The following is a 10,920-nucleotide window of genomic DNA, read 5'->3' as shown; positions in this document are numbered from 1 at the left end:
CATCCCGGTCTTTATCTGTATGTACACCTCCAATGTGATCACATGGCTAAATGATATTTCTGCTAACACTCATCCCTTAAATTAAAAAAAGCAGTGGGCGTGCATTTCTGTGGGCATAATCTTATACTCCTGATCTCAATGGGGCATTTATGGAGGGTTTTATAACTCTAATTATCTTAGCCCATTACAGTATATCAACTTTTAGTGGTCCATTGTATTCCCAATATGCATCAACTGGACAGATGCCTCTGTGGCATAGAATATTTATCTCAAATTAGAAGGCAGAGAGGCTAAACTTTAGTTGGATGCAGTGCTTTATGCCCATATAATTACGAACATAGTGTACTGATAGTTTAATTACAATAGTACAGATATTGTTGCTGTGGAGCAAACTCTTTCTTTTCACTCAATCACAGTGAGCCAGAGCTGCATGAGGGCAGCCCTACTGTCAAGAAGTGAGTCCCAGGTTTAATGTATTGGTAACACGTTATTTAACCCCCTTCCCGATTTAACATATAAAAGGTACAAAAGGTATAAAAGGATATAAAGTAGTTGTAAGCAGATATAATGACAACTGTAACTCCTAATATGAAGCATTCATAACCAGTGGATAAACAGATAATGAATGGTTGATCAAATCTTGTAAGTTGTAATAAAATATAATGACACATATTAATCAGTTTTGAACACATTGTGTGAACACACAGTTTTAAACCTGCCTGTGATTGAAGTGTACAACAGTTAAAATGCTTGATATCACACATCAGATTGCTTCATGTGTGTATTCATATATTATTACAGCTATGTTATACAGTGTTATCAATCATTTATCAGCTGTTCATACACCAGTATCAACAGTTTCTTCATATGAGGAGCTGGAATTGTTTTCAAATACATGATTAAACACTTAGAAACCTCCTTATATCTGCTGATAACTACACTAGGGTGTGATATCAACCATTTATTAAGAGTACATACTGCTTATAAATGCTTAATAGGGTTAATAAGGATAGGGAGGGGTTAAAATAAGGTAGTACCCTATATATTTCAGAACTGATCTGAAATGTTGTTAATGTTTTGCGACAATCTTCCGTTGAGTACCCCCTGAAACACGGGCCCCCATACCACAGCAGCCGGTAGCTCAGCCCCTGACAAAGCTGTTAATGTTCTGCATAGAATGTGCAAATTGCAGAAACGAGTCCAAGTGTGGGCAGAAAACACTTCTGGTACTTAGAACCAGTGATGGAACAAATTTGGTCAAATTGGTAAAGTGCCCAAAGGGAGGAGGGAGATGTTCCACGGAAAACCAATTCCAAGCTTGGGTGAGCTCAGGATTGTTTGGAAACTCTCCAATCTGGGGGCCTGCATTGAATTGCGTGTCAGGCAGAGACTGTTAAATAAGATTAGAATAAGGACCAAGAGAGCAGCACAGGTACCTCACAGGACGGATGTGTAATGTCAAACTACAGTTACTCTTTAACAGCCATACCTCGGCTGAGGTGGTATTGGAAAAATGTTACATGAGGTGACATGTAAACTCACCGGACAGTCGCAGGAAACATTAGAGGTTTTTTAGTGCATTATGAGCTCTGTTTGGAACAAGTCCCGCTTCCTGCTTTGATTTATTCCTCGTAGCACCAATTAGGCTTGGCCCACTCCTGGAGGAGTTGAAAAGCTGACGATGGATATGTCATGGGATGCTGTGATCAAAGCGGAAAGCTAAAGCGAAACAGAGAGAAAGGAATCTCATTCAGTTTCATATTTATTAGGCCTTCAAGAGACGTGTATTACAGCTTGTAAATGCGGCCACTTCCAAAAAATGCAGCTTAAATTGTAAAAAAAAAGTAAAAAAAAAAGAAGCAAAATGAAGACCTTAGAATGAAATGAACAGACACATTAACATCTTTTGATGAGCACTCCAGCGAGCTAATGTGACAGTGAGATCTTGAAGCCTCCAAACACTGACTGATCTCTGGCTCCCTTCCCTTTGGTTCAGTTCATCAAGGGCAGTGAATCATTATGTGAGAAATATTTAAAAGGGGTTATACTTACTGTTAGTTTCTATGTTTTACGCTGAATGGCTTTGGACATAGTAATCATTGGCATAATGGCAGAGTGGGGAGGATTTATCTATTCAGATCCTGTGATCCTGACAGACTAAAATGCAATGAAGTGCTACTGGAGGATGAAATAGCACACATTTATTGTAATATTTTAACATCAATTCAAGAGCTGAAACACATGAAACAACTGGAAGACATGCATGCTAATCAAAAACATATTTAACACTTAAATGCATACTTCAATTAAGCGCTCCCTGGTTTTCCTCAAACTATTTATTTTGAACAATGTTCTAGTGTTAAAATGTCTATAAAAAGCATTTTTCTGATGTTTTTCTCTAAAACGTTTATAGGGTCACTCGAGACCCGAGGTATATTACAATTCTTATTCGCGGTGTGCTGGATGGACAGTGATAGCGGCTAATGTTGTGTTTTCCTGTTTGGCCTCATGATGGCGCTGCTGTTGTCTCACTGTGAATGAATACAGACACAAACAATGGGGAGGTTTGTTTATATTTGCTTACTGTCACAGTAACATGCTGGTGCAGCATTGTGGTGTTAGTGGTAGAGGTAGTGCGGAGCAAGCATTTGAGAAATTAGGACAGACGTGGGTACCTTATATGGTTACCTCAACTTCCTCAACCTTGCTGCAACAGACACGCACATAGTTTTCCTGGCCAAATTTCCAACATGGAAAGCCAGAAGATCTTGCATGCGTCGCACTTTCCTGGCGACAAACCTTGGCCTTCAGTTGTTGTGGCCGTCGCTCGAGATACGAAACAGGTGCCACGACTTCCAGAACCTGATGGATGCTCTTACAGTTTTTGGTTTTTCCAGAAACAGAACCACATCAGCTGAGGACGGCCCACAAAAACTCAATCAACACCTGTTAGTCCACGCTGGACCGCAAAACAGTGGACCAGTATGCACAACCACATTGCAATGACCACAAGCAAGTGACTGTAATTGGGTTATAATTTGGGATTCATTAAATTATTAAATGATTAAAAGAATTTCATGAATGGCAAAAAAAAAAAAATGTTCCGAGAAGTTTATAAGCAATAAGATTCTAATATATGGCTTAATCTGCCCTATATAAAAGTGCTGGGTCTTTAAAGACTCGAGGTATGTATGAATGTTTGAAAAAACACCCATGCATTTAAGGGTTAAAGTCACCACTGACTGTTAACTCATCTAGTTATGGAGCAACATTCATTCATTTGGAGTCATGTCTCTGGCACTCGGTGAATATTCACATTCTCCTTTTAGCTCCATTTTTGGTCTCCACCAACTCCTGAGATAAATATTTGTTTCTTTAGCTGCTAGATGCTCCACTATGTTCACCGGCTAGTTGCCAACTTTGTCCATCTGCTGTTTGCTGCTGAAAACAGCGGCCTGCTGAATCTGAAAACGATGCTGATGAGAGCTGAGAGCAACAGTAACAGGTAAAGTAACAGTCCATGAAACCAAAACAATGAGCTGAAATATGCTAAAACTCCCTGTAGAGCTGAGCTTCTCTTTGGGTCTGTCATTACAAGTGACCTCTTTCACGTTATACATTTGAACCATTATTTATATATAAATATTGATTAGCGCAGCTTTAAATTTACAATTCCAAAACATCCTACTGATCTGCTGGTAGTAGCTAATAAAATATTGAAGACGCAATAGCTCTACAGTCAGAGCTATTGTATAAGGGTTCCTGGAAATATGTGAAGTGGTCACGGAGTCCTCTTTTCCTACATACTTAAACAGTAACAGGCCTAGCTGGACCTTACAGCAGATTGTTTCATAGGCAATTTGGGTAACTGGAACAAGTGTTCAAAGAGGAAATACAGTTTTGGTTCATGTGACGTGAATTTGTTGTTAAATACAAGGATGTGGAATTAACAGGCCACCTTCCTGCCTTTCATCCTCAACTTAGTGCTGTTTGACTGAGACAGATGGGGAAGGTAAATCAAGGCAGCTGAGTGGAGAGCACTGCTGACAGCACATTAGAGCCTCTCTCAATGAACTGTCACAAGTGCACAGTGAAAGTAAAGTTTGATCATACGTGGCTGCTGTCCTGTCAGACATCCTTAAAAGCAAATGGGGCCTAAGTGCTGCGGAGCTCTGAATGAGCCTGAGATGACAGTTGTAGTCAGTGCAAAGAGAGGGCATCGGCACTCCATCCTCCATCCTGCAAAAGGACAATGAGGTGAGGAGGACTCTGGCAGCATTTCTCGCCCTGCACCCTCACCTTCGCAGTAAAAGCATCTGACAAAGTGTCAGTCTTCCACATCATCATTCGCATCATTAAGGGCCGGGACCAAACTTTTATGCTGTTTGTGCAAAAAGGTCATGAATCTGTGCAAAACTCCACATCTCCACTCAGTATGCACAAGCAATTTTACCATCATTATTGAGAATGCCAACCTTTAATGTTACCTGCTTTTAGAGAAGCAAAGAACTTTGTCTGCTTTTGGTCAGGTTTAGATTGTTTTCACAAAGCTCCTGTTAGACCCCAGCTGTCTAAGAGGAGGAGGATTTCTCTTTTAAATGCATCTCCCAAACTTTTTTCCATTTTCCCCTCATGTTAAGTGTTTTTGTGGAGTCTTTGGTGGTCCTCTGGTCCTTATTGGGAATGGTTACTTTTGTGGGCTTTTAAAGCTCATTGAGATATTGTATTGAAATTGACACTGATATTGAGCTTTGCAAATAGACATGACATGACATAGAGTAATGCACTATGTAAGGATTTTCAATGATTACCTTACAGGTACAAGGTATCTGGCGAAAGTTGTGTTACACATACACTTACACTTATATTATAATATACTGAATTAAAACATACACTCCTGTTTTGTAGGTGTGAGACAAATTGTTATCAAGATACCAATGACGGGTGAGGATCAGTGTGACTTTTAGACAGTAATGAAAATAATGTGATTACGTTCATCACTGAGTAATGAGCAAAGAAATATTACATGTGGAGAGTAATAAGTAATTATTGACAGATCACTTTTTCTGAGTAAATTCTTCAACACGACTATTTACATCAGTTCTTCTTGATACAAACGTGCCACAAGATTTAAAATAACAGCACTACGAGAACCAGAGACTTGCCTCGCTTGTGGTCCCTTAAAGTAAATTGGACTGTCCCGCTTTATCTAAAACATGCTGTTCCACTTTGACTGGGCCTGAAAGAGTGGGACAACTTCAAAAACACTTTCAAAATTCAAACATCATATTGATGTTTAAGTTGTTTTTAATACATGCGTAACCACTTCTCACTTTAATTTTGGGTTTACTTTTGCTATTCTTGTATTCCTTTGCTATAGACCCTTTCATGCAAAAACGTGTGGCTTTTGGCAACATTTTGGAAATCATGTCGGACTGCTCTTTGTCCAACAACGCAGTGTATGCCACTTAAATGAATTGAATCTGGTGACAGAAACATTAGTCACTGCAGCCCATTTTTCATTTTTACAGTTCCAATCAGATAGAAATATGAGGCTTAATTAAACAACTGTCAATTCCTCTCGTTAGAATCTACTAGAAAAACACTACTTTTGCCAAAATGCATACACATATTTATAACTTTTTTTCTGAATGTTGGTTTTCAGTTATTCCACAAAGCATTTGCAAAGTGTAGATAAATTGCAGATTAAGCTGATTAGATAACGCTTGATTGCAGCTTTTGAAAAACGTAATCTGTAATAACCAAGGCTTAATTCGTCTGATTGGAAAGCAGACCAACCTAAATTACAGAAAACACAATGGGAAGGTTTCTGTGGGAATCGGTAGAGAGGCCTGCGCTGACATATCTTTAATGAATAACTTACAGGCCCTTGGACCAGCAGTGGTTAGAGCCTTGTTTACCTCAGCCCAAACCTGCACTCCAACACTGTATGCCACTTCACTCTTCCATTAGGGTGTGTGTTGAGGCCTGTGCCCACTGTTTAGCCTGGCGCAGAGGTACTCCTAGCTGTAGGAATTTGGTCTCCCACATATTCTAAAACCCACTTTCACTTGCTTCCCAGTGGGCCAGCATACCTTATCTCTGATGCAAAAGAACACTTTCATAAGTGCCCCGCAGGAGAAGGAAAACACACAAACAAAGAAATATCCAGACATAGATTGAACTTTGTTGTTCTCAACCAATTTGTTTGGTAGGTGGTAGTGGGCAAATGGGCTGTTTTTTTCCCAAATGGAATGTTTTACACACTTAAAACATTTACAAGATGGGTGAGTAAAACATGTACATTGACTGTGGGATCATCATTATGGCATTAAAAATGTAAACATTTCTAGAGGCCTTTTAGAGTCCCTGTGTGAGTGCATTTCTTCTGCGCTGATGCTTTCAATGTTGACCATTTAACACTGAAGTCATAACTGTCATTGAGGGAGTTTTGCTTTAACAAAGAGGATAACCTAGTTCAAAAACATTGAACAAAGGACAATGGCAGAGCAGAAATGGTCCGTAAGTCCATCTCATTCTAGCTCAATGCTTTTAACGTCACTGACAGACATCACCCAGTGTCTAAAAGTGGGTCTGAACCGGGAGAAACAGCCATTAAGAGCAATTCAACTGCATGAAAGTAGTGTCTGACAGCTCCACTCTCAGTGACAGATGCCATTATAACCTGTAAAATGTGATACTGTCACTTTAAGGTTATATCATTTTACCCTTCAACTCGGGCAGCCCATCTGCTCGATAATAAGGGCACGCTCCTTTGTTTTAGGTCGTGTAGCCAATGTGTTCAGTCAACATCTATTGCGTCACAAGTGTTTATTAGAAATACATTTAAATCCCTTTTGAAGTGAGAAGTTCATCAATAGTTTTAGGCTGTGAGTCTGCTGGCCAGCTCAAAATAGCTCTACATTAGTTTTTCATTTACTGTATAACGTTATTATGCTCTCACAACAAAGCCAAATCTATTTGTCTCTGTTTCTGAGAGCAGTGTAGTTTCTAAAGCTTTGAATCAAGACTCCATTTCTTGAGCTGCAACTCCTCCAAACGAGAAGCAGTGAAAAAAAAAAGCTCAAATTTTCATCGCCAGCACAGTTCAGATGACAATTATGACAGCCCAGGTTTAATCATAGAATCGGGTAGTTCATTTTCTCAATGTCAACATGAAACCTTGTCAAAAAATGAATTCTGTCTTTCTCTCGGGAGATAAGCAGGCTCCAGTGCACCGGGCTCATTCAGAGGAAAAAAACTTGCAGGTCACAAGGCAGCGACTTGCATGTTTTCTTATTTTTTTTCACCCTCTCGCTCTATCCTCCACCCCCACCTTTTTTCTGAAAACCACCCAAGAAGAGATTAATCATGAAGGGAAAACTCAACTTCACCCTCTAGCTGCAGGTCACAGTTCTTATTTCGTGTGGAATTGGCTTTCGGAAAGCAGAAGGCCTGCCCGGGGGGCAGGGACCTGATATGAGAGGAATTTGAGAATGAAGCAGAGGGGATTGATTAGCCCACTTCATATCCCACACTCCGTAAGCACAGTCCAGCTGCAATCTAACACACCGCTGAGCTGAATAGACAAGAGAAATTGGATTCCTTCCTAATATTTAACCTTCAAGTCAGCTCTAACAGCTGTTGATGGGTTGCTCTACCAGGTAGTTACAAGAGGACTTTTTACATGTTACATAGAGAGGGAATAGCAAAGTGGGAATGTGATGACTTTTCTGTAGGTTATTCAATTACAATGGTGCAAAGAGCAGCTAGGCCATTGAAGCACATCATCTGCATGCAACTGCACTGAGGGATTTAATTTTACACCTCTACTTGTCTGAACAGGCTGTGTGAGTGTGTGTGGGCACACACACATATACACCACTCACATACACGTCGGCAAATGTGCACACACACACACACACACGTGCACGAACAAGCGTACACGCGTATACACACGTAAAGAGCAATTAATGCCACAAAAGTGGAGTGTGCAGCTAATGGATGGATCATATACAGCCATAATGACTTACTTTGATGTTGGTTGTCAAAGTAGACCTATTTTAGACTTTAGAGCAAAAGGCGCATGAAAATATCCTGTAATGCTTCCATTCTTTTTATCTCTTTTCATGAGCAGATGTTAAAACAAAGAGCGATGGCATCACTTCCTTACACTTAGATCTCAAGAGTGACTACCATTTAGATTTCTGGTCTTCTTGGTCTCTACTCAGATCCAGATCAATGTATAAAAACATGAAGAGTTGACTGATAAATGGTGCATCTCAGCGACTCCGTGACCATATTAGACACCAATGAATATTTAGTGGCTTCATTTATAGGCCAGTTTGATCATATCCACCCACCATCTCTTGTGCCAGTCTTTGCGAAGTGTTGATAAGAGAGCAGGATGTCATCAGGCTCTTTTCTCAACTCATTAAGCCATGCAGTTTATTCCAAGCAAAGTGTTTCCCATTTGAATGAGCACATTAGCGAATGTCTTATGATAATTAAGAGCTTGAGTTGCAGAATTGCAGAATCAGATTCATTAGTAGAGTCACACATTTTTTATTAGCACCTTATTCTGTTCCAGGGCTGCAGCAATGCCGGACGACATGCAGCTTTCCCTCTCTCCACAATGAGGACTAGAAATTTAAGTACTGAACTTTCATGATTAGAGAGGGCATATTGTAAAACTTCACATCATGGATTTGAAAGAAGTATATTTAAAATAAATTTAGCTGATTTTTATGTGCCCCATGAGAATTTAGGTCAATTTGCTGAAGCATATTTCAGGCGCAGGAAAGCAATCCAATAAAGTAGTCTGGTACAAATCTATAGATAAATGATGCTTCACATTCAATTACAGTGAGGATTTTATCTTTACTTTTCAATGATTTTGTCAATTAGTCAACCCAGTATTTCTTAATTCATCAAGGACTCTGGCCTAGTATTAGTCAGTGTGTAAGCATTTATTAGATTAGCAAAGGCAGGGGGAGAGAAAGAGAAAACACATTAGAAGACATGGATGTTTTCTCATTAAAACAAATCCGCACTCTTCTGAAGACAGTTTTCTGTTACTTGGGAATGGCCTCGGCTTCTTGAAGTGGGTTCATAGCAGCAAACAAAACAAAGCTGGTAACTAGTCCCTTATTCCTTGAGTTTTGACACATTGACTATCGAGCACAAACACAGCGCACCCAACCAATCCACTGGGGAGCCCATGCGGGGACCATGAAACTATACTCACAACACAAATTAATTGGGGGAAAAAAATAACTAATTCTGACATTCCCTGAAGAGGGTCTTTCATCTTATAAATAGTGGCTGCGAACTTGAGTATTTTTGCTTAAGTAACACAACACCGCAGATGATAGGATTCGTTTGGCTCAACCCCAGGGGCCCGGCATGACAAAGAACACTTGTTTAGCAACTGCACAACCGGGTCCCAACATGGGCCTGTGACGGTGCCCAACCTCACCTAGAAACCTGCTCCATTTGCATTCAGCCTCTCCAGACACCAGGCGACAGAGTCTGAGGGGATACAGCGTCCCAGAGATGGCATTGGAAGCTCACACATAAATTAGTCTTTATTCCCCCATCCTCCCCTTCTCCCACTGCTGCTCCTCCCCTCTCCCCCTTATTTGTCCCATGGCTTCGTCACATCACAGTTCATGCAAAGGAGAGAGTGAAATCCAACTTTAAAGTTTCTCCATCTAATTACAATGTGTATTTACTTTCCTGGGGCTGCTGTGTGAGCCGGCATATCGGCTTTTTAAGTCTAGAAACCAATGTTTAATTCAGCATTGAACATGTCCTTTGGAATAATAAAACAACAGTGCAAAATAAGGTTCAGGCCAAATCCAAACCCACAAAGCTCAATCCCATGCTTTATAATGTATACAATGAACAATAAACAGTGTTTTCATCAGCTACCTTTCTCAATATTTTAGATCAGATTGATTTTTACATCGCATGCTGGCAGAGTTGTTGGGCATACTCCCTTGCCCCTGACACAAGTATCCTTTTAATTTTCCATGTGAACATTTCCCTTTTCCATAACACATACATACATGCCATAACCGTAACACATAACACCAAACGAGGGAATATCTTTTGATGTTCAACCCTCCGGCAGAGTTAAGACACTCTATTAAAGCTGTTCTGCTGGCTCAACATCTTACTAAGACACTTTATGTTGGATTTTCCTTTCATTTGGTCACTTATCTGTAGTTGTATGCTCAACATGCTAAGCTAACATCTTTTACAGCAGCTGTATTATTGTATTAGCAGCTAGTAAGGCGTTAACAGTAGAGAGTCCACAAAGAAGAGAAAACACTCCCTCCAATCTGTCCATCTAATGGGAGAAAGAGAAGACAGAAGACCACTGTGGTGTCGAGTCTTTTAAATGCCGCCCCCCACCCAATCCTTGCCTTTCCAGACAGTCACACTCTTCGCACATCATTTGCCATTGCCGCAAATGCAATCATTAATTTACCCTTCCCAGTGAAACTTCTTATACCCATGACACATTTTTTTCTTTGTCTAATTAAATATAATTTTGAAGCTCTTTAAATCCAACTTCATCCAAATGCACAATCTAATTTTTCATTTGCTTTTGTACATGATATAAGACATCAAGTCAATAATTTATTAAATTACTTTTCCCATTCATTTTCTTCTATCTATAATTGATCTCTCCAGTTGAAATTCTGTTGTTCCTCTTACTCAGCCAGTCTGCGGAGAGGCTGCGTGACATCACTGTGAACAGGGCTTGTACCTCCCCGTACCCTCACTGGAAAACACACACACACACACACACACACACACACACACACACACACACACACACACACACACACAAGCTGCTTGGGACATCCTTACAGTGTGTATGTAACACAGTAACTCTATGTACGTTAACCA

This window comes from Enoplosus armatus, chromosome 1 (genome assembly GCF_043641665.1).
Source record: "Enoplosus armatus isolate fEnoArm2 chromosome 1, fEnoArm2.hap1, whole genome shotgun sequence".
Classification (NCBI taxonomy): domain Eukaryota; kingdom Metazoa; phylum Chordata; class Actinopteri; order Centrarchiformes; family Enoplosidae; genus Enoplosus; species Enoplosus armatus.
The sequence above is the reverse complement of the archived record's forward strand: the minus strand, read 5'-3'. Positions refer to the sequence as shown.